We start from the raw sequence: 25048 nt of genomic DNA on the forward strand, positions 1-25048 counted from the left end.
TGTATTCACATATTTCTTAAGGGGGTTGAAAAGCACAGAAGAAAACCACAAAAATGTGTGGAAATAATGCCTCTATAAACTTCAGGTGCTAGAATTGATTCATCCCGCGACCAAACACCCCCCCCCAAAAAAAAAATCTAATTTTGAGGGTGGGTCCAAACTGGGGGAGTCCATTTTTGTAAAATGCTTTCCAAAATATATTACTAAACATGTCCTGTCTGTGTCATTTCTTGCCTGTGATTGGTCTGTTGCCACACGTGGATGCTTGTGTGATATGGTTAAGGGAAGTTGTGGTTTTTGAAGAACTACTTTGATTTGATTGGAATTTTCTATATCGCCTCAAAGCCCGTGTTCTCTTCTTCCGTCACAAAGTTCTGATAATGTAAATAGGACTTTCAAAACAGGGGCGCCGGTGCCCCCATGGTAATAAAAGGCTTAAAGGCATAATTGCTATTCTATGTGCCAATGCATGGCCTGACAAAACCTGAGTCCTTTCCCCTGCATGAAATTTGAATGGGTCCCAAGTCTTGTACAGCTAAAAGAAAAATCAAAAACATTATTACCATGGTAACAAAGCTTGCTATTATCAAGAAATACGAAATAGGGTACACACATTGCTACTCTCGCTGAGAAACATGACCGTAACCAATCGACGATCACATCAAAGGTAAATCAAATTGATTTTTTATTTTCATGTATATGTATCTAAAATATTGTTTATTCATAATCATGTACATAACAAACAAGTAATCCATATTTTATACGATGTTTTTACTAATGATTAATGTGAATATATAATTTTAATGGTTTTACCCATTGTGCTAGGGATTTTCAACACATTATCTAATTATGAAGGGTTTCTATCTTCTGCCATACCACAATTCTACTTTGTGATTCCATCCCTCAGAATGGATTAATGTCGTATCCCTGGCTTCTACTGTATTGTCAGGCAGGATTGTCCTTAATGGAGTAATCGGGTTAATGGAAACCTTATTAAACAAGTATCATACAAGATGTTTGGAATATTTTTGTTGTTTTTGGCATGGAAGGATCAGAAATCATGTTATGGATAATTACTTTAGGCCATTTTCTATTTTAGGTCAACCCAAACTTTAATATCTGGCAATATCTACTATGAATATATCATAGGACAATGTAATAACCGTTTGAAATGAATTAAAAAAAAAACGTGGACTTGGATTTTTCAGGATGAAAAAGGGACTGGAGAACTAAACCTGAACACATCAGAGGACAACGTGAACTGGAAATATGAACTGTTGCAAATATTTGGGTCTTGCTCTCTCAGTTGTCCATATATTGTCAACTATTTTTTACCACGTTTTATGGGCTTGTGTTGTAGATGGTGAAGCAATTCCTGGAGACAGTGACCCACATCATACATGACCCATGGGTACCCCAAATTATTGTCCCTTTTACAATCTGAATTAATAAAATAGAGTTTGAAGGATTCAAATTATTTTTATTGGTTACAGATTGCAAAAAACTGCTTTAAAAAATGTATTACTTGTTATGCCCTGTCTGTGTCATTTCTTGCCTGTGATTGGTCTGTTGCCACGCGTGGATGCCTCCGAGAGACGATTAAGGTAAGTTGCTGCCACATTGTGGGTGTTTTGGAGAACTACTGCTTTTTCTTTAAAATAAATGCCGCAAAGCCCGTGTTATGGTAATTTAGATAGTGCCCTTATTGTAATAAGAGGGTTAAAAGCATGTTTGTTTTTCTATGCGCGTGTACTTGGCCTTACAAAACCCAAATACTGGACACATACACATTTGACACTGATCATTTCTTGCATGTAAATGCTGTCACTCATTGAAAAAGTATAACATAAAGTAAGCAAAATAGCCACCTGGTGAGAAAAGCCTGAGCTGTGTCTTCTAGAGAGAAAACCGATATAAAGCTGCAGGCTAATACTCCCTCCCTGCAACTTCAAAACAAAGAACTTGTTTCTTCCTTTTTAATAACCAGGTCTCACCTAAAAATTAATTTGTGGGGGGAAAAAAAAATAAGCGTGTATTCCTGCATAGAGGAGGTTGAAACTATTAATTAAAAGTGGAACAGGTCCTTATTTTAGTCAAAAGTGGGAAAATCATCAGCCTTTGTGAAGTAAGGCCCAGGAGCAAAGCTTTTATTAGCCTACATGCATGGCAAAAGCAATTCATCATTTTGCCTCAATGGGCAAAAAAAAAGAAGAGGGATCAACCTCACCATGCTATTTATGGAGATTTACGGAAGTCTGGGAAAAGCTAATATGATTAACATTTATCTACAACATGTTTTGAAATGGCCTTCATGCCCACATTTTAGCTTGAAGATTAAGTTAGAGCACTCGTTGGAATAAAAGGAAAAGTATGGCGATGTGAAATCTCCTTTGCCGTGCGCAAACAGATTATATATGTGTAAAATACTTATTCATTTATATTTTATTCTGTCATATTAGTAAGGGATTCCTCTACCCCCTTCTTTCTTTCTTGTGGTGTGTCTGTCTCCCGATGGTGAGGGGAGCGTCGCTTTTGTCCTGCCGATCGTGTCTCTCGCAAAAATATGAACTGTTCTGTGGATTAAGCCGAGCGGAGATTTATTTAATGCATCCTCATACAGAACGCTTGAAATCTATTTTGGGATGCAGCCCTTGCCAAGCTCTAAGCCTGGTAATATATGCCTGCTACAGTTTAAGAGAGAGGGTTCGCAGACCCTCTTTATGTCGGGATCACGCTGATCTCACCGAGTCATTGAATATGAAAATATCGAGGGCCGGTAGCCAATTTATTGTTTTCTCGCCGAGCTCGTTTTAATGCCCCGCTCACCCGTCTCTTGTTTGTACGGTCTGTCTAAATATTTGATGTCCTAGAAAACGATTGCGATATTCAGCCGATAAAAAAGTGCACATGCATATGCCATGAGAGGCCCTATTTAAGATAGCGGCTTAAGGTTCTGAGAGGCCAACAAAGCCACGGATGGAAAGACTGCGCTGCATTTGCATTTAAGCTGTGGATTTAGGAAGAGCTCGTGCAGAATGAATACTAATAGAGTGTCTCATTTAAAATGCAAAGTATTTACTTGAGAATTGATTCAATCATATGGAAAGCTTGAATAAAACACATTTTGGCTGTCTAATTAGAACTAAACATTTTTTTTCTAGCCCTACCCAAAAAAAAAAGAAAATCAACACCCAGGCCATTGTTAAAGGCTCAGCCCTCAAAGTCCCCGAAACTAAACAAACAATCCCTCAACATAAACTCCACTACACTTCCCAGCATGCCTCAGGGGGATAAGGTTTGGACGGCTTCTCTTCACGGTGCACGGTGACAGAGAGTGACACAAAAGAGGAGAGCCGGGGGGTTTGCAGGAGTGGGGGAAAGAGAGACGGACAAAAGGGAAGACATGGGCTTTGCACAGAGGACACGATAAAGCCAGTAGCATTATCGTCAGTGTGAAAGACGGGGGCCATACTTCAAACGGGATTTTCTCTCCATGACAGGATACTCCGCTGACGCAAAGCAAATAGCTCTCTGTAGCGGTATATAGCTCCGGGGCTCCTGGGCCTTCTTTGGAAACTACCGTGCGACGATAGGATCTCGTGCAGGCTGCTCGGCGCTGACATTACAGATAAATAAATACAATGACACTGAGGAGACGTTTAAAACCCATCACGGGACTATTCTTTACTTCATAAGTAAGGACGTGGGGGCAGCGATTCCAGGTGTCGGTATCAGGCTTTATTTCAAAATGGCGATGCGGTTGATATCAGCGAAGCCAAAACACTATAAAATGAAGCATTTTTGTTATTAGTTAAAAAAAACGGCGTTGTAAATCTTGTGTTTAAAGACCAGTCGTTTGGTTTTTGATCTGTGTTTTCCGACAGGGGGAGATGATGGCAAGCTATAATTAGCAATAATTAATTGTGAGTACTTGAGCTGAGAGGGCAGCACGGCGGAGCAGTGGTTAGCGCGTGTGCGGCACAGTTCTAAGGTCTCGGGAACCTCCTGAGTGGGTTCAAATCCAGCTACTGGACTTCCTGTACGGAGTTTGTATGTTCTCCCAGTGCTTGCGTGGGTTTCCTCTGGGCGCTCCGGTTTCCTCCCACATTCCAAAGACATGCGTTTCAGGTGGATTGGCCGGTACAAATTGTCCCTAGGTGTGAATGAGCGAGCGAGTTGTCTGTCCCTGTGTGCCCTGCGGTTGGCTGGCAACCAGTTCAGGGTGTCCCCTGCCCACTGCCCGATGATTGCTGGGATGGGCTCCAGCACCCCAGCGACCCTACTGAGGATAAGCGGTGCAGCTAATGAGATGAGACTTGAGCTTAGATGTCTTTATTCATTTCCTCTATTCTGTCACTGATGGTTTCATTTGAAAGTGGAATTCAGGATAATTTACTCTATGACGCTATCCCGAGTATCAGTTTCACCATCTTTGAAGGTGGGGTGCGTCTTTTAATGTTTCCTGTTGTAATAATGCCCAACTGAATTCAAAGAATTCCACAGCACCTAACTGTTTTTTTCTTACTTTTAGCAAGGCTGTATATGAAGGGCTTTATGCTCGTCATCGCAGTTTTTTTTAGTGTAGCATGAAAATGGTGAAAGTAAGAAAAGGCCTGATTACTTTACAGTCAAAACACCATTTCAAACCCCCCAAAAGATAGAAATAGCAGAGTTTATTTGAGCATGTCTAAGAAATGCTTGGAATAGCATATGCAACATAAGGAGTTTGCCAGATGCTGCAATTATGACACAAGCCAAAGATGGCGTCAGCGAGTCAAAAAGTTCCAACTTCTGTACAGCACCTTTAATGCAGCTGGCTTTTAAAGTGTTTCACAAATGGTGTTTGGCATTTACGCAACTTCATATGATGCTGCAAGATAGTCTTTTATTAATTAGTACAAACCCAAGAGCATGCACAGTGGCGTTATCATCAAATCTCTTCACCTTGAATTCAGAAACCATTGTATTCTTATACTCCCTATCTCAAAACAGCTTATTAAAGTGTTTAGTTTTGCTGGAGGGAGGCTAGAGTAGTTCAACATGGCATTGTAAATAATGCACCTAGGACCCTGGATTGAAATGTGAAGAAAGTTATTGCACATTAACTTCCAAAGCCGAGGTTACATGGTTCGATCGAACCCTGAAGAACTGATTGAGTTAATTACATGATTGGCTAGCAGATAAGAATTTTTATATGATTAGTACTGTCATGGCATCGTGTCCATTAGACTTACTGCTTTCAAGACGGTGTTCATGAATCTTTAACATTATCAAAATCAAGCTACTTTATGAATCCCAATTTGTGTGTGAGTTTGTGTCTGTTTGTATGTGACTTATAAGCTCCAAAACGGCTTAACCGTTTTTCTTGAAAATATACACAGTTTGACTTCAGGACTCCGCAAGTGTCTTTAGCTAGGTTTCATGTCAATGCTCCGCCAATAAATCCCCAGAACTATGTATCTGCTTTTGCGTGGTCTCTATCGCTCTCTGGTGGCTAAATTTGGTGCTTCAGCTCCCTGACCACCAAACACTCCAAGCAGCCGAATGCAATTTCCTATCTGTCGGACAATGTTGGGCTATTTTGCTTGTAAAATAAAAAAAAGAACTCAGTTAGGGTCTTTAAAACATGTAAAGTGCAACTGATGCACTATTTGAACTCGGGTAGTGAAGGTATTAGGCTTTACAAATATGACTCTTGAGAGGAACCCACAGGGTTCAATCAATTAGTCTGTGATTATTATTACTTCTGTTGTTATTACTAGTCCCAGCAGTCAGGCTGTTATGGTAACCCAAGATGCAGCCTATAGTGATAATCCTTGGCCCTTCCCTCACCTTAACCTTTACTCTCTTAATCAACATCATATTCCGAGCAAGTGGGCAGAATATTGACATGTTATCTCTTGGAGCGGTCAGTGAGAATTTGTCTCCACTGAAGTATTGCGCGCTTGCATACGTTGCCGCTACGAAAGAATGTGAGTGAATGCGTTTACTATTTAGCCCTGTCATGTTTGTTTTTCAAGCCGCACTACTGTGTTGGTTTTTCATCTTTGTCGGTCTTAAAGTCGGAAGATCCCAATAAATTGAGAATGGAAAGGCTTTCATTCCAGTTACGTTTCAGTCGGTGTTAATCTATCATTACAAAGTGAGCTGCTACTGGCATATAAATTGCTATATTTTCCTGACTATAAGGCACACCTAAAAAAAAATGGCTATAAATTTAAAAGTGCGTGTTAAAATATAATATATACCGGAAAAGACGGTGGATATTATTAAAATGCATAGTTACAATAAATGTTACTGCATATAGTAACTGCTCTACCTTTGAGAAACATAGCATGGTCTTTGGGTGCCCTCTTGTGGTTAACATGTTAATTGTTTGTTGCTAAAAAGAAACAAAAAAAAAGCGCAGAACTGGATGGCTAATCAGACGCCTACTTTCAAACGCTTTTTGCAAAATCTCTTTTGTTTTTGCTTTGGCAATGATTTTCTGTATGTCCAAAACGTATTGTGATAACTAGAATGAGGATTTTTATTCTTGATAACGTTTTGCACAAAATGACATACTCTTGTTTGAATTGTCATTAGCATGTCGTAGCTTAATTAACTTGGAATGTAGCCGTATTGTTAGCAAACTAACGGGATTTCTTTGTACTTTATTTTTAGATTGATGGCGTCCTCATAAGGGTAATGGTTAAAGCCATTGTCCAAATAAAAAAAAAACAGCAACTACAGAAAATAATCTTGGTTATTCGGGACGTTGTTCACTAGCCGTCGAAATAGGGGATACTTCGGAGCGAGGATAGCACAGTAACCATTTATAAATAATAATTTCAATGGTTAAACCAAATGTTACAATGTTAAATTATCCATCCAACCTTTATCTGCACCACTTATTCTCAGTAAGGTCGCGGGGGTGCTGGAGCCCATCCCAGCTATCTTCGGCAGTGGGCAGGGGACACCCTGAACTGGTTGCCAGCCAATCGCGGATGTAAAATTATGTTCTATGAAATAAATTATTTCAATCTTAATGTATTCATTTATGTTTTGCAACCCTAGCCTTTACTGTAGTATTATTTCCATGTGCATTATAGTCTAATGGCCTTATTTTTGGTGGTGTGGCACATAAACCAATGCGCCTCATAGTGCAGGTTACACGGTAGGTTCAGCTTCTAAAATTCAAATTCAATCTAATTTGACACAGAAGAAAAAAAAACAGTCCAGGTGGACAAGTTCCTATTCCAGACAGACTTCTGTACCATTCAATATTTAACCCATCTGTCCTCAATTCCTAAAGTGTCGACTGAGAAGTTTCATCCAAACGCAAATGGAAACTGGACGGCGAGATAAAAGAAACGCACAAAAACACGGAGGCAAGCAAACATCAGAGACAAAGATATTTCCTATGCAAAGCTTGCACACAATGTCATGTGTGATAGCAAGGAATCCGGTCCAAGTCACATGCGATGGGGGTTGCACGGGGGGGTTGGTTGGTGGTGGAGACAGAAACGAGGTCGACTGCCTCCATCTTCTGATAGCCCCCCTTCTCATCTTTGATTCTGCTGATCCAGTATCTTGCCATATAGCAAGGGACACAAAGCAGATTTTAGCTTTGGGATAATCTCATTAAGAAACTCCAACCACCCCTAGTGGAGTGGTGGTGTTTGTGTGTGTTGGGATAGTGAGGGGGTCGCATGGGGAGGGAGGCTAAGACTTCACCATGCCAGAACCAGGCTCAGGGAGGCAGGTGTAATGTTACATAATTAGCTTCTAAACAGTAAAAAGGAGATTATTGCAAGCGACAGACGAGCCAGCGCAGGAAGTGGACCTGGTCCCGGAAGATGCACTGGTCCGACGAGACCGGAAAATAACACCGGTGTGCTATTTTCGCAAGATTCGAAGAGAAAAGTAATTTCTGGTACAGTACAATTACAACAACAACAACAACAACAACAACAAAAACTTTTCCAATCTATAAAATCTGTACGAATTATTGCAATGGACCTACTGACCAGCACATGCAGTGGACCTGGTCCTGGAAGACGCCGTGGTCTGATAAGACCAACAAACAAACTGATGTGCCATTTTCACAAGATTGCAGGGAATTGGTTTATTCAAGCGCAGGGCAACAACAAAAAAAATGAAAAAATAAAATTCCGGTCAATTATCTGTATGATCTGTACAGATAATTGTAATGGACCTACTGACTAGCACATGCAGTGGACCTGGTCCTGGAAGACGCTGTGGTATGATGAGACCAACAAACAAACTGATGTGCCATTTTCACAAGATTGTAGGAAATTCGAGCACAGTTCAAAGGCAACAAACAAATCAATTCCGGTCAATTATCTTTATAATCTGTTTGGAATAGGCTTTACAAATATGACTCTTGAGAGGTTTATTATAACATGCAGTAGACCTGGCCCGGGAAAATGACACCATCTGATTAAACCTGTGCTGGCTTCCTGACTACTTGAGTCAGCACGGAGTTAAAAATAAACAGTAATAGAGCTCTATATCCCAAAAAGCACACATGCATACATATATAAAGGAGAAATGTTGCTATAATAAATGTTCTCCGTTCTCACCAGAAAGAAATGATGAGATCACAAACACTTTTAAAATTTATATTCCAAAGAGATTAGTTTACTGTATTTATTTCAAATAAATACATATTATAAAACATATCTTAAAAGATTTATGTATTTTCAATTTTACTTTGAAGGTTGTTATTTGTTTGAACCTGTAACAGGTGCAAAATAATACAAAATGTCTCTTCAAATGTGTCTACACGGATGACTTTTTAGGGTCACCCTCCCGCTGATATATCTTGTCACCCCCCCAGCATGGGGCCTGGACTCTTGCAGCGAAAAACACAAACAGAAGAATTTATGGAGTGGGCCTGATCCTGGGAGCCCACACCTAGTTGCTCATAACCTCGGTTAAGGATTACCATATCAGATTGTTGCCATATGTAGCACGCCGCACAACTCGGGGGATCTGACAGTGATCAACTGCCAGCTCTCAGCAGAACCATCCAACAAGCTTACGAGTTCAAACAATGAACACACTCAAATAAGTGACTTCACGTACAGTAATTGGCCCTCTCGTCTGCTCCAGAGCGCTCTACGATACTATCAATTCTGGTATCGATCCGATCCAAGTAAATACATGGTACTACTGATTGATACTGATCCAATACCGGTACTTATTGTCTGGAAATGTTATAATCATTGAAGAATGAATCCCCATAGGTCAGTTTAAGATTATGATGATTAGAGCGCAAATATTTTAGGCACTAAACATCTTAATGAATAATTATAAATTGAAAATAAATGTTACATTATATTCAGAGCAAAAGTCAAGAGAGTTTAACCAAAAAGCAGCAATGTAATTAAAAATAACAAATTATGTCAACAGAAGAACTAAAATACTTTCCACTGCACAAAATTTTGGAAATTAGGTCAGAATGCAAATAAAGTATCAATTGTCTCTCATTGGGCAGCACGGCAGCTGAGTGGTTAGCGCGCAGTGCGGAGGTCAAGGGTTCAATACCAGCTACTGCGCTTCCCCGGGTGGAGTTTGCAGGTTTTCCCTCTGCCTGAGTGGGTTTCTCTGGGCACTTCGGTTTCCTCCAACATTACAAAAACATGCATGTCAAGTTAATTGGCCGGTCCAAATTGACCCCGGGTGAAAATGAGCGAGTGAGTTGTAAGTCTCTGTGTGCCCTGCGACAGGGAGGCAACCAGTTCAGGATGTCCACTGCCTACTGCATGAAGATATTTGGAGTAGGCTCCAGAAAATGGATGGATGTCTCTTATTGGCCCTGTTGCCATAATGACAAAAGATTTACAGGTTTTTGTTCAGGAACAGTATTAGGTAGCAGCTCGTTGTTAGTTGTCCCTTGGCTTATGTTCAGGAACAGTAACATGTTTAAATTTTAGGTTGTAGCGTGTTCCTCTCTGCAGGGTGAGCATTTTTCATTTGTCTATTTAAATTTTTGGTGTTGCCCTGTAGCATACCACTATACCACGCAGATTACAAGTGGCATTGTCCTTTTTATGTAATTAGAAAAATAAGTTCATACCATGCTGCATTTCCTGTTTGCCTGTCATTTTTGGCTTCTGGTCATGTTGGACTTATGAAAAATAAAGGCGGCAAGTTTCCTCTGAGAGTCTACAAGCTCATCAGTAAGCTGACCGGTGCGGTGGTGTAGTCACAATAATAGTCACATTTGGCCCTTTCTTCTGCCTGGCAGGCAGGATGAAGCAGCAGACCAGATAGGGAAAAGTGCCAAAAGTGTGCCTGTCAGTCACAGACTAAGGCATAAACTGTGTCTGAAGGTGCTGGGGAAGACGTAGAGATGCGGCGCTTTGAGGATATTAGCAGAGGAGTGAAGTATCGATCCGATCTAAGTACCTGCTCAGTATCAATAATATAGACATTAGGATCGATTTGCCCGCCCTTACTCGGGGATGATTTCAAAAGTCACGGAGGGTCAAGACAACGGCAGATCGTCGGATGGTTTTGGCGTAAAACCCGTATAACAAATGAGCTTGGGCGCTTTGAAGCGAGTTGACCACACAGGCCTGGAAGAGTCACGGGCAGCCCAACATGTGGCAGCAATAAGTCGGCCCTGCCCTTTCCAAAAGACATGTGGGAGACACCGCATTCCAGCGGAGCTCATTAAAGCTGAAAAACAAATCCAACAAACACAACCCGCGGGCTCCAACAAGCTACATGAAATATGCACAGGCGCTCGTGACAACCGATACTTGCCACAACCCATGTTCCTTTATTGATTCATTATTTCTCAACGTCCAACTCATCAGAATTATTCCAAGAAGTGTAATAACAGAATCCTTTAAAACCAGCAGGAAAAAACAATTATTTGCCATCACGTGACGATAGAAATAAAAAATCAAAAAGTTATTCAGAACTGAATAAAATACTTGTCTGAGGGTTTATGTGTATGTTTATTTTCCGGTCCGGAGCCTTCGCTCTGAAAATGCAGGTCTATAGTGATCCCAAGAGCCAAGAAGAAAACCGCAGGTTCGAGAGCAGTCTCCTTTCGGGCCCGGTGTTGTGGAATGCTCTGACCCCTGAGATTTGATCTACAACCTCAGTGGAACTGTTTAAATCTAGGCTTAAAACACACTTCTATTCTACAGTTTATGAATGACCTATATTTCTTGTTGACAATATTTGTCTATTATTTGTTATTGCAACATCCTTTGCAGCCTGGTCATCCTAGAAAAGGGATTACCTCATGTTCGGTCCCTTCTCAAGGTATCTTCATTTTCCTCATGGTAAGGTTTTTGAGTTTTTCCTTGCCCTCATGTAGGTTTTAGATCAGTGGATGGTGTAATAAGAGTCTGTAGTTTGCAATAATCGGTAATCTGTACAACCCTTTGAGACCCCTTGTGATTTAGGGCTATACAAATAAATGTAAAAATGAAATGAAATGAAAAGATCTGCATTTATATAGCACTTTTCAAGTTAATGACTCCCCAAAGCACTTTACAATATGCTCCACATTTCCCAGTAGCGGCCATGTAAGGCGCTAACCTGCTTATTGGGGGTTTTAGGGTTTCAGTGTCTTGCCCAAGACCACTTCAACATGTAACACGGACGAGCCGGGATTTGAACTGGGATCCTTTGATCGCAAGACGAGCGCTCTACCTCCTGAGCTACTGCCGCCCATGTGACTTGACTTGACTCATAGGGACAGTGTGTATGACAATTTTGGCAGCCAGCAGGCACAGCAATCTAAGACTAGTCAGTTAATAGATACCATCTCGACAGCAGATTCACGACCTGTCGTAAGTCGGATGTTACCTGGAAGATGTCGTATTGCTATATTGAAATGCATCATTGCATGTATATTCATTATGGTATGACTTATTCACAGATTTATGTTTTAGTTCTGCAATTGTTCTCTTTTATTTTATTTCTTTATTTTTTTTATTTTAGTGTTTCCCTCATGTGAAAATCCTGAGGCCGTCTCCTACCCTCCTTATCAGTGTGGATAAGCCTCGTTCAGGTCCTTTTCCTCTCTTGGTTAGTCTGTGCCTAGTCATCATCCTTTTACATTTCTAGTACTATTTATATAACTTTTTATTGTATTTTGACCAATTTGTGTGTCTGTGTATTAGATGTTTCAGGTAGTTGGGTGGGAATAAAGGACAGTATTTGTCACGGTTGCCATGGCGCATAAAACCGGGCTAGTGTTTGGGGATTTGTGCCCGCTGTCACGGGGCCGGACCAGAACGGAGGCAGGAGGCAGGAAGGATGAACTCATTTACGTTAACGATCAGTACTTTTATTTACCAAAATAAAAGCCGTCCAACACTCACGGACAAAACAAAACAAAAACAGGCTTACACTCAGAACGGCGACCATGCTGGCCATGACACCCGCCACTAGTAGATGGAAACCGGGCTTGTGTTGGGGGACTTGTGGGCATAAAACCGGGCTAGTGTTTGGGGACTGAAAGGAAAAAAAAACGGGCTAGTGTTTGGGGACTTGTGGCCGACACTAGTGGCTGAAAACCGGGCTTGTGTTGGGGGACTTGCGGGCATAAAACCGGACTAGTGTTTGGGGACTGAAAGGGAAAAAAAACGGGCTAGTGTTTGGGGACTTGTGGCCGACACTAGTGGCTGAAAACCGGGCTTGTGTTGGGGGACTTCCTTTCAGTCCCCAAACAGTAGCCCGGCTTTATGCCTGTGGGTTTTGACTCGGTCCTGTTTCCTGTTGGCATTTCCTGTCCGGAATTGTTCCTGTTTATTTTTGTTCTGTTTAATATCAGTTTCCAGTTTTGTTCTTGTCTACATATTCTCCTGTTTATTATTCTCTCCAGTTTTCGATCCCGTCTTGTTTGTTCTGTTTTCTTTCAATATGCTGTTTCATTATCAATCCTGTCCGTCCCGTCCTGTCCGGTATCGACCCCATCTGTCAGATATCTACTCGGGCAATTGGTATCAATCTCGTCGCTCTCTGGCTTCCTATCATTTCATGCCAGACTGCAGCCTAACATCCATAAAATAAAATGCTTGTGTGAGAAACGTCACGCGTTTGGGTTCTTATCCTGTTCCGGTTCTTGACAGTATTTCAATGTTTTATTGTCTTTTTCTACACTGATTTTTTAATGCAGCACTTGAGACGCAATTCACTGCCTGAAAAGTGCTTTATTTGATTTGATATGAATGATTGGACAACCTAATTATTTTTTCAGTTGTTTCAAATTTTCTAGATGGTAATGATTTGTGTCACGCAACTACACACAAGTGCTAAAAAGCACATGGAGGAACACAAGCTACAAATAATAAATGTGACAAAACAGTACCATAATTTCCCATTTTTTGCTTTAGTAAGGTCTTTGGTTTTCAGGTTCTGGTAGAAGCAAGATGGTGGAGAATGATGTCAGCGCTTGTTAACCAAAGCTGATGGTATGTTAGATGAATAAAACAAATTTGACCTACGATGAAAAAAGAAAGCACGTTTTAAGGTGCATTTATTTTTGCTTATCATTCAAATCAATATTGTTTTTCCTTAATTAGTGCAAGTTATTTTTACCACTAAGTGATAAACAATTTAGTTTTAGGTTACAGTAATAAACTTGCACTTCTTGCACTGTTCACATGCTGGTTGTGTGTTTGGTGGGGTCTGTTTTTTTTTTCTTTTTTGACTCTCAGTTTGCAATCATAAAACCCAAACAAGAAACAGGTTCTATCACTACTCCTATTCACTTAATAATACAAACTGTCCCTTCAAGATAGAGTAGCAAACTTGCTCTTCCTGTACATTCTCACTTACTGTGTGTTTGGAAGCGTTTTTGTTGTTGTTGTTGTTGTTGTTGTTGTTGTTGTTGTTTTTGATGACATATAACTCAGTTTGCAAGCATAAAACCCAAACAACAGGCTCTATCGAGACTCGCATTCACTTGAGAGCGATAAGAACTCAATAAAGTCAAAAGCCCGACGGCTATGCAGGTTTCTCGCTGTAGCAGACAGCCGGCGTGATTATTTTCAGCTCTTGGAGCTAATCCCCTCTCATTGTAAACTGTGCAAAAAAATGTGCCAAATGGCTTTCCAGACTGAAATTTGGACTTGCAAAAGATTGAAATGAGTTTTATAGAAATGTTTGAGGCATTATTGGAAAAACACAGTAGACAATTGTAATTACTTTTCAGCCTGTCACATTTATAATCATTATCCCACATTTTAGACATGCCAATTTTTGACTCCCGTTAACCGACAAGACGACGAAGACGCCATATAACGTTCCTTCCCGTTCCCTCGCGTTTCGATCCGCTTTTATGTGTGTTTACGGGCGTTCGGTGTGTGATACGCGGCTTTGTGGCTGCAAACGCACCATTCAGAGGTGGCCTACTAAGAGCTAATCTACTTGTCGGGGTTGACTGCCAAGCACATCGGCCCACACACTTCACAATATGACTTTATACATTCTGTAGATCTGGGACATTGAGTGTCTCTGCCCACCAGAACACAACACTTAACGCCCACAGATCAAGCTGCAAACTAAATTATGAGCCGACGTGAGTGAGTAGAAAAGCCGTCGTTTACACCTCGTTCGACTTCCTGTCACCTCGAGACCATAGCTTGACGTTGACTTGAATTATTATAAATAAAGTATTGTGTGGATGGTCTTATATCTGTTCAATAAAGCATACTGCCTAGAGTATGTTTGAACAAAAACAATCATAGATGCTTTATTCTTAAAGTAGGAAATAAAAATACGATTTTGGAAAAAGAATACGTTGTATGAGTCCCCTGCTAGTTTAATGACTACCGTATTGTACAGCAGGCACCCCTAATTTTTTTAATCCTAACTCTCACCCTAAGAGTTTTAATGTAACATCTTTCGCGTACAGCATTACTTGCATAGCGCTATGATAGACCATAAAGGGACTTGAATTCTCAATTTGAGGTCAGAAACATAATCCAAGAAGAACATGGTTATGGGTTGGGCAGAACTCAAAGGTTTGATCTCAATTTTAAAGCAAAGCGATTGATTTTTTTGCCAACTTTCAAAACAGTGTTCAAGGGCACCACTTTTCATTTACATACATTTTTGATTTGCTTGAAGACAGACCATTTACGGGACTTGAACCACTAATGTTCTGATTCGAAGTCAGATGAAGATATCTGACTTCAAATCAGAAGATTAGGCCACATGGTCAAACGCTTTTAATGAATAAAGCTGGAATACAAATGTGAGGCAAACTGGAAAAGCCTAACCAGTGTTGTAACATACACCTTTCACCTACAACATTACTTGAACTCATACTGTTATTCTTTCTGATTCAATGTCGGATGCTTTGCCCATAAGCCATGATGGTCAGATGATGACTGAAATTCAAAGTTTAAACTTCAAATTAAAGGCAAAATAAGTGGCTGGAAAAAGCTAACCAGTGTTGAAGTACATGATCTTTTACTTAGGACACTAATTAAATAGCTCTATCCTACAACATGGAGGGACTCAAATATTCAATCATCTGATCCAAAGTCAGATACGTGGTCCATGAGGAACATGGTTACTTGATGGGTGGAATTCAATTTTAAAGCACAATAGTTGACTTTTTGCAAATTACCAAGCAGTGTTGAAGGACACCACTATTTCACTCAGCATTGAAAGAATAGCTTCAAGATGGACAATTAGGGACTTGAATCCATAAACTTCTGGTCCGAAAGTCAGACACCTTGTCCATTAGGCAACATGGTCAGATGGTTGCAGTTGTTAAAGGTTGGAATCCAAATATAATACAAACTGGAAAAGACTAACCAGTTTTTAATACACCATCTTTCACAAAGAGCATTGCTTGCATAGCTCAATGATAGACGACAAAGCCTTTCACTCAAAGCAATGTTTGATTAGTTTCAAGACAGACCATGAAGGGACTCGAACGGCTTCTCATCTGATCCAAAGTCAGGCGCCTTAGGTTTTTTGAGACTGGGAGGTCGCTGGTTCGCGCCTCGGCCGAGTCATACCTAATTGGTAAAATGGCGGCGCCCTCTGTTGGCTGCGGCTGCATCGGCTCGCTACAACGGGTCAGGTGTATCGACATTACGTTCTGTGTACATTGTTACAAAGAATGACAATACAAAGGAAATTATTATTATTATAATTAATGTTTGAAGGCTGGAATACAAATATAAGGCAAAGTGGAAAAGCCGAGCCAGAGTTTTCAAAAAGCATCTTTCACGTACAGCATTACTTGCAAAGCACTATTATAGACTAGAAGAGGACTTCAATTCTCAATCTGAGTCAGAAACATAATTCACAAGGAACATGGTTGAGTGTTGGGCAGAATGCAAAGGTTTGATTTCAATTTTAAAGCAAAGCAGTTGATTTTTTTGCCAACTTGCAAAGCAGTGTTCAAGGACACCACCTTGCACTTGCAGAAATGTTTAATTCTCTAAACATAAACCATGAAGGGACTTGAACCCCTAATCTTCTGATACGAAGTCAGACGCCTTGTCCATTAGGCCACATGGTCAGATGCATTCAATAATTAGAGGCTGGAATACAAATATGAGGCAAAATGGAAAAGCCAAAGCAGTGTTCTCATATACCAGCTTTCACGTATAGCATTACTTGCATAGCGCCATGATAGACCAAAAAGGGACTTGAATTCTCAATCTGAAGTCAGAAACATAATTCACGAGAAACATGGTTGAGTGTTGGGCAGAATTCAAAGATTTGATTTCAATTTTAAAGCAAAGCAGTTGATATTTTTGCCAACTCGCAAAGCAGTGTTTAAGGACACCACCTTGCACTTGCAGAAATGTTAAATTCTCCCCCAAAAAAAACATGAAGGGACTTGAACTCCTAATCTTCTGATCCGAAGTCAGACGCCTTGTCCATTAGGCCACATGGTGAGATGCTTTTAATTGTTAGACGCTGGAATACAAATATGAGGCAAAATGGAAAAGCCAAAGCAGTGTTCTCATATACCAGCTTTCACGTATAGCATTACTTGCATAGCACTATGATAGACCAAAAAGGGACTTGAATTCTCAACTGAAGTCAGAAACATGGTTCACGAGGAACATGGTTGAGTGTTGGACAGAATTCAAAGGTTTGATTTCAATTTTAAAGCAAAGCAGTTGATTTTTTTGCCAACTTGCAAAGCAGTGTTCAGGAACTCCACCTTGCAGAAATGTTTAATTTACTAAAGATAAACCATGAAGGGACTTGAACCCCTAATCTTCTGATCCGAAGTCAGACGCCTTGTCCATTAGGCCACATGGTCAGATGCTTCCAATATTAAGAGGCTGGAATACAAATATGAGGCAAACTGGAAAAGCCTAACCTGAGTTTTAATATACCATCTTTCACGTACAGCATTACTTGCATTGCACTATGATAGACCATAAAGGGACTTGAATTCTCAACTGAAGTCAGAAACATGGTTCACAAGGAACATGGTTGAGTGTTGGGCAGAATTCAATGATTTGATTTCATTTTTAAAGCAAAGCAATTGATTTTTTTGCCAACTCGCAAAGCAGTGTTCAGGAACACAACCTTGCACTTGCAGAAATGTTTAATTTACTAAAGATAAACCATGAAGGGACTTGAACCCCTAATCTTCTGATCCGAAGTCAGACGCCTTGTCCATTAGGCCACATGGTCAGTTGATTGCAATATTTAGGGGCTGGAATACAAATTTGAGGAAAACTGGAAAAGCCAAAGCAGTGTTCTCATATACCATCTTTCACGTATAGCATTACTTGCATAGCGCTATGATAGACCAAAAAGGGACTTGAATTCTCAACTGAAGTCAGAAACATGGTTCACGAGGAACATGGTTGAGTGTTGGACAGAATTCAAAGGTTGGATTTCAATTTTAAAGCAAAGCAGTTGATTTTTTTGCCAACTTGCAAAGCAGTGTTCAGGAATACCACCTTGCACTTGCAGAAATGTTTAATTTACTAAAGATAAACCATGAAGGGACTTGAACACCTAATCTTCTGATCTGAAGTCAGACGCCTTGTCCATTAGGCCACACGGTCAGATGCTTTCAATGTTCAGAGGCTGGAATGCAAATATGAGGCAAACTGGAAAAGCCTAACAAGAGTTTTAATATACCATCTTTCACGAACAGCATTACTTGCATTGCACTATGATAGACTATAAAGGGACTTGAATTCTCAATCTGAAGTCAGAAACATAATCCACGAGAAACATGGTTGAGTGTTGAGCAGAATTCAAAGGTTTGATTTCAATTTTAAAGCAAAGCAGTTGATTTTTTTGCCAACTTGCAAAGCAGTGTTCAGGAATACCACCTTGCACTTGCAGAAATGTTTAATTTACTAAAGATAAACCATGAAGGGACTTGAACCCCTAATCTTCTGATCCGAAGTCAGACGCCTTGTCCATTAGGCCACATGGTCAGTTGATTGCAACATTTAGGGGCTGGAATACAAATTTGAGGAAAACTGGAAAAGCCAAAGCAGTGTTCTCATATACCATCTTTCATGTATAGCATTAATTACTTGCATAGCGCTATGACAGACCATAAAGGGACTTGAATTCTCAATCTGAAGTCAGAAACATAATCCACGAGAAACATGGTTGAGTGTTGAGCAGAATTCAAAGGTTTGATTTCAATTTTAAAGCAAAGCAGTTGATTTTTTTGCCAACTTGCAAAGCAGTGTTCAGGAACTCCACCTTGCACTTGCAGAAATGTTTAATTTACTAAAGATAAACCATGAAGGGACTTGAACCCCTAATCTTCTGATCCAAAGTCAGACGCCTTGTCCATTAGGCCACATGGTCAGATGCTTCCAATATTAAGAGGCTGGAATACAAATATGAGGCAAACTGGAAAAGCCTAACCTGAGTTTTAATATACCATCTTTCACGTACAGCATTACTTGCATTGCACTATGATAGACCATAAAGGGACTTGAATTCTCAACTGAAGTCAGAAACATGGTTCACGAGGAACATAGTTGAGTGTTGGGCAGAATTCAATGATTTGATTTCATTTTTAAAGCAAAGCAATTGATTTTTTTGCCAACTCGCAAAGCAGTGTTCAGGAACCCCACCTTGCACTTGCAGAAATGTTTAATTTACTAAAGATAAACCATGAAGGGACTTGAACCCCTAATCTTCTGATCCGAAGTCAGACGCCTTGTCCATTAGGCCACATGGTCAGTTGATCGCAACATTTAGGGGCTGGAATACAAATTTGAGGAAAACTGGAAAAGCCAAAGCAGTGTTCTCATATACCATCTTTCATGTATAGCATTAATTACTTGCATAGCGCTATGACAGACCATAAAGGGACTTGAATTCTCAATCTGAAGTCAGAAACATAATCCACGAGAAACATGGTTGAGTGTTGAGCAGAATTCAAAGGTTTGATTTCAATTTTAAAGCAAAGCAGTTGATTTTTTTGCCAACTTGCAAAGCAGTGTTCAGGAACTCCACCTTGCACTTGCAGAAATGTTTAATTTACTAAAGATAAACCATGAAGGGACTTGAACCCCTAATCTTCTGATCCAAAGTCAGACGCCTTGTCCATTAGGCCACATGGTCAGATGCTTCCAATATTAAGAGGCTGGAATACAAATATGAGGCAAACTGGAAAAGCCTAACCTGAGTTTTAATATACCATCTTTCACGTACAGCATTACTTGCATTGCACTATGATAGACCATAAAGGGACTTGAATTCTCAACTGAAGTCAGAAACATGGTTCACGAGGAACATAGTTGAGTGTTGGGCAGAATTCAATGATTTGATTTCATTTTTAAAGCAAAGCAATTGATTTTTTTGCCAACTCGCAAAGCAGTGTTCAGGAACCCCACCTTGCACTTGCAGAAATGTTTAATTTACTAAAGATAAACCATGAAGGGACTTGAACCCCTAATCTTCTGATCCGAAGTCAGACGCCTTGTCCATTAGGCCACATGGTCAGTTGATCGCAACATTTAGGGGCTGGAATACAAATTTGAGGAAAACTGGAAAAGCCAAAGCAGTGTTCTCATATACCATCTTTCATGTATAGCATTAATTACTTGCATAGCGCTATGACAGACCATAAAGGGACTTGAATTCTCAATCTGAAGTCAGAAACATAATCCACGAGAAACATGGTTGAGTGTTGAGCAGAATTCAAAGGTTTGATTTCAATTTTAAAGCAAAGCAGTTGATTTTTTTGCCAACTTGCAAAGCAGTGTTCAGGAATACCACCTTGCACTTGCAGAAATGTTTAATTTACTATAGATAAACCATGAAGGGACTTGAACACCTAATCTTCTAATCCGAAGTCAGACGCCTTGTCCATTAGGCCACATGGTCAGATGTTTTCAATATTTAGAGGCTGGAATACAAATTTGAGGCAAACTGGAAAAGCCTAACCAGAGTTTTAATATACCATCTTTCACGAACAGCATTACTTGCATTGCACTATGACAGACCATAAAGGGACTTGAATTCTCAATCTGAAGTCAGAAACATAATCCACGAGAAACATGGTTGAGTGTTGAGCAGAATTCAAAGGTTTGATTTCAATTTTAAAGCAAAGCAGTTGATTTTTTTGCCAACTTGCAAAGCAGTGTTCAGGAACACCACCTTGCACTTGCAGAAATGTTTAATTTACTAAAGATAAACCATGAAGTGACTTGAACCCCTAATCTTCTGATCCGATGTCAGAAGCCTTGTCCATTAGGCCACATGGTCAGATGCTTCCAATATTAAGAGGCTGGAATACAAATATGAGGCAAACTGGAAAAGCCTAACCTGAGCTTTAATATACCATCTTTCACGTACAGCATTACTTGCATAGCACTATGATAGACCAAAAAGGGACTTGAATTCTCAACTGAAGTCAGAAACATGGTTCACGAGGAACATGGTTGAGTGTTGGGCAGAATTCAATGATTTGATTTCATTTTTAAAGCAAAGCAATTGATTTTTTTGCCAACTCGCAAAGCAGTGTTCAGGAACACCACCTTGCACTTGCAGAAATGTTTAATTTACTATAGATAAACCATGAAGGGACTTGAACCCCTAATTTTCTGATCCGAAGTCAGATGCCGTGTCCATTAGGCCACATAGTCAGATGTCTTCAATGTTTAAAGGCTGGAACACACATAAATGGCAAACTGGAAAAACTTAACGAGTGTTGTATTATACAATCTTTGACACACAGCATGACTTGCATAACAATATGTTAGACCATAAAGGGACTTGAATTCTCAATTTGAAGTCAGATGCTTAAGGCTGGAATACAAATTTAAGGCAAACTGGAAAAGCTTAACCAGTGTTGTCATATACCAGCTTTAACGTACAGCATTAATTACTTGCATAGCCCCATGATAGACCATAAAGGGACTTGATTTCTAAATCGGAAGTCAGAAACGTGGTTGCGTCTTGGGCAAAATTCAAAGGTTTGATTTCAATTTTAAAGCAAAATAGTTGACTTTTTGCAAAACACCAAGCAGTGTTAAAGGACACAACCCTGAATTCACCTTTAGGATGACTTGAATTCCTAGTCTGAAGACAATGAAAGGAAAAAGTTGCTTCATTTAAAACTAAAAATAAAACCCAAATTAGCTTCTAAATGAGGCGGTTGAGGAAACACAGCAACAGAAGCACTGTGAATGACCTGGAATCATCTATTAAAATTGAATTTTCTAATCTGGGAACAAGTGATTCGTTTTGATCAGACTTACAGACTATTGTTCCATGAGCAAAGCCTTATTAAGTTTGAATAATATCCCATCACGGCCCATTCTATAAATCTCCAATAGGGCAGTGACCACAGTTGCTGGCACTTCATAAATCAATATCAACAAAATTGGAAAGCCACAAAAACACATCATTGAGGAAACATGTCCAATATTGTTTCTTCTGATACAGAAATGGAGTTCAGGTCAAAGAAGCCGGGCGGTCACAAAAGCATCGAGTGGAACTTCTTCCACAATAATTTAGACTTATAAGTGCTTGATAAAGGGAAAAGACAGACATCTGTGACTGATTGTATCCTCATTGAAGTATAATGAGCGGGAGGAAGGAGGTCAAGTTTGCACACAAATTTATAGTTTGGCTGTTTCTAACCCGATTATTACGGGGAAGATTCATGTCTTCGGATGATACTTTGGACTCTCAACTTGTTTGTCGGGCATAAAGACTGCAGATGAAAGAGGGGGGGGGGGTGCTTTAACAAACACACATGCGTTACATCTAAAAGAAAGAAAACTGAATAATAAATGGGGAGCTTCTGCTCTGGTTAGGCTAAAAAAACATAGGGTCTAGTCCCAGTTTGGCAAAAGGTCTTAATGGTTCTAAATTATACAGTGGAGAATTTGCCTGTTTTTAAGCTGTCATTGTTTTTTAGCAGTAGCTAAATGTATATTTCCACACATGATTTTTCTTTGCCTCTCTATGCCTTTCACATAACTTGTGTATGTGTGTGTGTGTGTGTGTGTGTGTGCGCGCGCGCATGGGATAATTTTCCTTGTTTGATAATATTTTATGATAAGCATACGTTATATGAACTTATGAGTAAATAGCTAAACATCTGATTTTTTTCTTCCAGATCGGTTGGATTTACATACTTATTCCCTTAGGTTTTTATTTTCTTCATTTCCTTTCCTTTGTTTTCTCCCTTTCTGTTTTTTTGCCTCTTTTCATTTTCCTCTTTCCCGTACTTTACTTCCTACTTTCTCTTGACTTCCTTTTACCTTTTTTTCCTGTCCTTTTTATATCCTTATTTCTCTTTGCATCCTTATTTCCATGTATTCCATCCTTTCCCTTGATTACTTTTCATCCCATTATTTTCTTCTATACCTTGTATTTCCTTCTTTCCCTGAATTTCCTTCCTTCCTTCATTATCTTTGTCTTTGTCTCATTCTTTCTTTTTTCCCCTCTCTTACACTTTCTTAGGCTTTCTTATTCTTCCTTTTTATTTTTTATACTTATGTCAATATTTTCTTAATTTCCTTCCCTCTGTTTTGTTCTTTTTAATCATTTAATTATTTTTCTTTTCTATCTTTCTTTTGTTATTTTCATTATTTCTTGTCCTCTTTGTTTCTTTGTCTATTCCAATTTTCCCGAAAAAGTAGACCAGCGGCTGTGGATTTATTAGGACACTCGAGGAGAAAGTATGTATTATTTAGCGCCTCCTTGTGATAAAAACCCGTTCTATTCATTAAAAAAACAATATTGATCTGAATTTAAAAAAAACACACATCAACTATTACACTAGAGTGCATATTTGTCAATAGGAAATCAGGATTTAAAAAAATCTATATTTTACATAACTTAAGGCACATGTAGTGGGAGCTGACATGATTGTCCGCCATCTTGCTGCTAAGGGTACTTCCAAAAACTAAAGATCTCGTGAGAAGCTGGGCAAAAAAAAGAGATAAAAGAATAGTGCTGTTTGGTCACTTTGAGTTTCGCTTGTTTTTATTGTTCCTTGTACTTTGTAGCACTCGTTTTGAATTGCACTTCACATTATTTCGACATCTAGTGGTCAAATATTGCACAGTCTCCCTTTAAAAGTCCACCGGAGGCCCATGCCTAAAAAAACAGTGCAAGCCTGACAAGTATTTCACACTTATTTTAAGAATAAGATCATTGCTCCCGCAACACAGTCTGAGTATTTGTGTCACATTTAGGCTCTAATATTCTCGGGGAGAATGAATATATTTGTTGACTAACAGCATGGATAAAACCCCTTAAATATTCAACATTTTTTAATCTGGTTTAATATTTCCACCCGTTTTATGCAAATTGCATCCTATTAGCATAATCCCATTTGAGAATACATCCTTTTAAAGTGCAAGATTATAACCTATTTTTTAAACACATAAATCAAACCTTACATTGAAATGGTAATGTTTTAAAGTCGCATTTACATACTTTTTCCGTTCGGGTTACACACAACATGCAGTCAAAAGGAAAACCTCAAGAAGAGAGTTTGGTAAAAGAGAGACACCCAGTTAAAGGGACACTGTGTAACATTTGGCCACTAGATGTCGCTGTAATGCATAGCACAACCTAAAAAAAAGTGCTATAAAGTAGAGGTATTTAAACCTTAAACAATTCTACTCTTATGAGAGAGCGCTACTGACAAAGATTAGCCCAAAATTACGTAAAGAACATCTTTTATCTGTTCTTTCATTTTTTCCCCATCCACATTAAGTATGGCCCCACTTCTTAGTGTTGCTTTCTGTATAAAGCGATTGACAGTGTGTAGATGGCACCATATGGCGAGTAAGCGTAATGAAGTGTGGTGAGAAATGCAAAGATATGGATAAGTACAGACTTAAAGATTCAAAAAAGCTTTTTTTTCTTTTTAAAAAAGAAAACAAAGTCCCTTCATCATTATAGGGGCAGGGAGGGATGATGTTTCGTGCACGTCTGCAAGAACGCAAGTGCAATGGTGACCGAAATCGTGAGACCAGGTCACCGGGAACATCCAGCGCTCTAAAGTTTTTTCGGAGTTAATGCATCATTCAATGCATAAATACGGTGAAATAGATCAGTGTTCTTGCAGTTAAATGTTATTTGTAAGCAAAGTGTCCTTGTGTTTAAGGAAAGCATTGATTCGATATTGGAAGTATCACTAATGAAAAAAGCGCTGAAGTGAAAGATCTACTTGAGATGCGTTTCACAATAAGTGGTCTTTCTTAAAAGTTATCTTGAAAAGTATTATTTTCAAGAAAATCAATTCAAATGTTGTTTACTAAACTGTAGTAAAAGCTAGAAATATACTTTTGAAATGACAATTTCTTTTGATATGTCCTTGAACTATATAGCTACAGAATTTTTGTTTTGGTTTGGGTTTAAGGAATGAGTCAAAATGGCAAAAAAGTGTCTTGCCCATCCCACTTGAGAGGAAGCTCTTGCATTAAATGAATAAAATATTTTTTTCTTTTACATTTTTTTTGTATCCTGTTTTAATAAACACACGAGCATACATGTATAGAGTATTTGTTTGGTCACAATTTTGTTTTGCAATGTCAGAAAATGATCAAACAATGGCAAGACGTGAAGCAAATACCGTGTT

The 25048-nt window shown here is 39.4% G+C and overlaps 8 non-coding genes across 8 annotated transcripts; all 8 read right to left on the reverse strand.

Annotated features, from left to right (window-relative positions):
- Positions 1-16443: 16443 nt before the first annotated feature.
- trnar-ucg (transfer RNA arginine (anticodon UCG)) lies at positions 16444-16516 on the reverse strand. Its single transcript has one exon. It is a non-coding gene; the product is annotated as a tRNA-Arg (tRNA).
- A 683-nt stretch (positions 16517-17199) lies between these two features.
- Positions 17200-17272, reverse strand: trnar-ucg (transfer RNA arginine (anticodon UCG)). Its single transcript has one exon. It is a non-coding gene; the product is annotated as a tRNA-Arg (tRNA).
- A 307-nt stretch (positions 17273-17579) lies between these two features.
- Positions 17580-17652, reverse strand: trnar-ucg (transfer RNA arginine (anticodon UCG)). The gene has a single exon. It is a non-coding gene; the product is annotated as a tRNA-Arg (tRNA).
- Positions 17653-18340: 688 nt separating this feature from the next.
- On the reverse strand, positions 18341-18413 carry trnar-ucg (transfer RNA arginine (anticodon UCG)). The gene has a single exon. It is a non-coding gene; the product is annotated as a tRNA-Arg (tRNA).
- Positions 18414-18725: 312 nt separating this feature from the next.
- Positions 18726-18798, reverse strand: trnaq-uug (transfer RNA glutamine (anticodon UUG)). The gene has a single exon. It is a non-coding gene; the product is annotated as a tRNA-Gln (tRNA).
- A 307-nt stretch (positions 18799-19105) lies between these two features.
- Positions 19106-19178, reverse strand: trnar-ucg (transfer RNA arginine (anticodon UCG)). Its single transcript has one exon. It is a non-coding gene; the product is annotated as a tRNA-Arg (tRNA).
- A 312-nt stretch (positions 19179-19490) lies between these two features.
- trnaq-uug (transfer RNA glutamine (anticodon UUG)) lies at positions 19491-19563 on the reverse strand. The gene has a single exon. It is a non-coding gene; the product is annotated as a tRNA-Gln (tRNA).
- A 307-nt stretch (positions 19564-19870) lies between these two features.
- Positions 19871-19943, reverse strand: trnar-ucg (transfer RNA arginine (anticodon UCG)). Its single transcript has one exon. It is a non-coding gene; the product is annotated as a tRNA-Arg (tRNA).
- Between the last annotated feature and the right edge of the window lie 5105 nt (positions 19944-25048).

The sequence above is a fragment of the Urocampus carinirostris genome, chromosome 13 (assembly GCF_059441175.1).
Source record: "Urocampus carinirostris isolate Australia breed hairy pipefish chromosome 13, RoL_Ucar_1.0, whole genome shotgun sequence".
NCBI lineage: Eukaryota > Metazoa > Chordata > Actinopteri > Syngnathiformes > Syngnathidae > Urocampus > Urocampus carinirostris.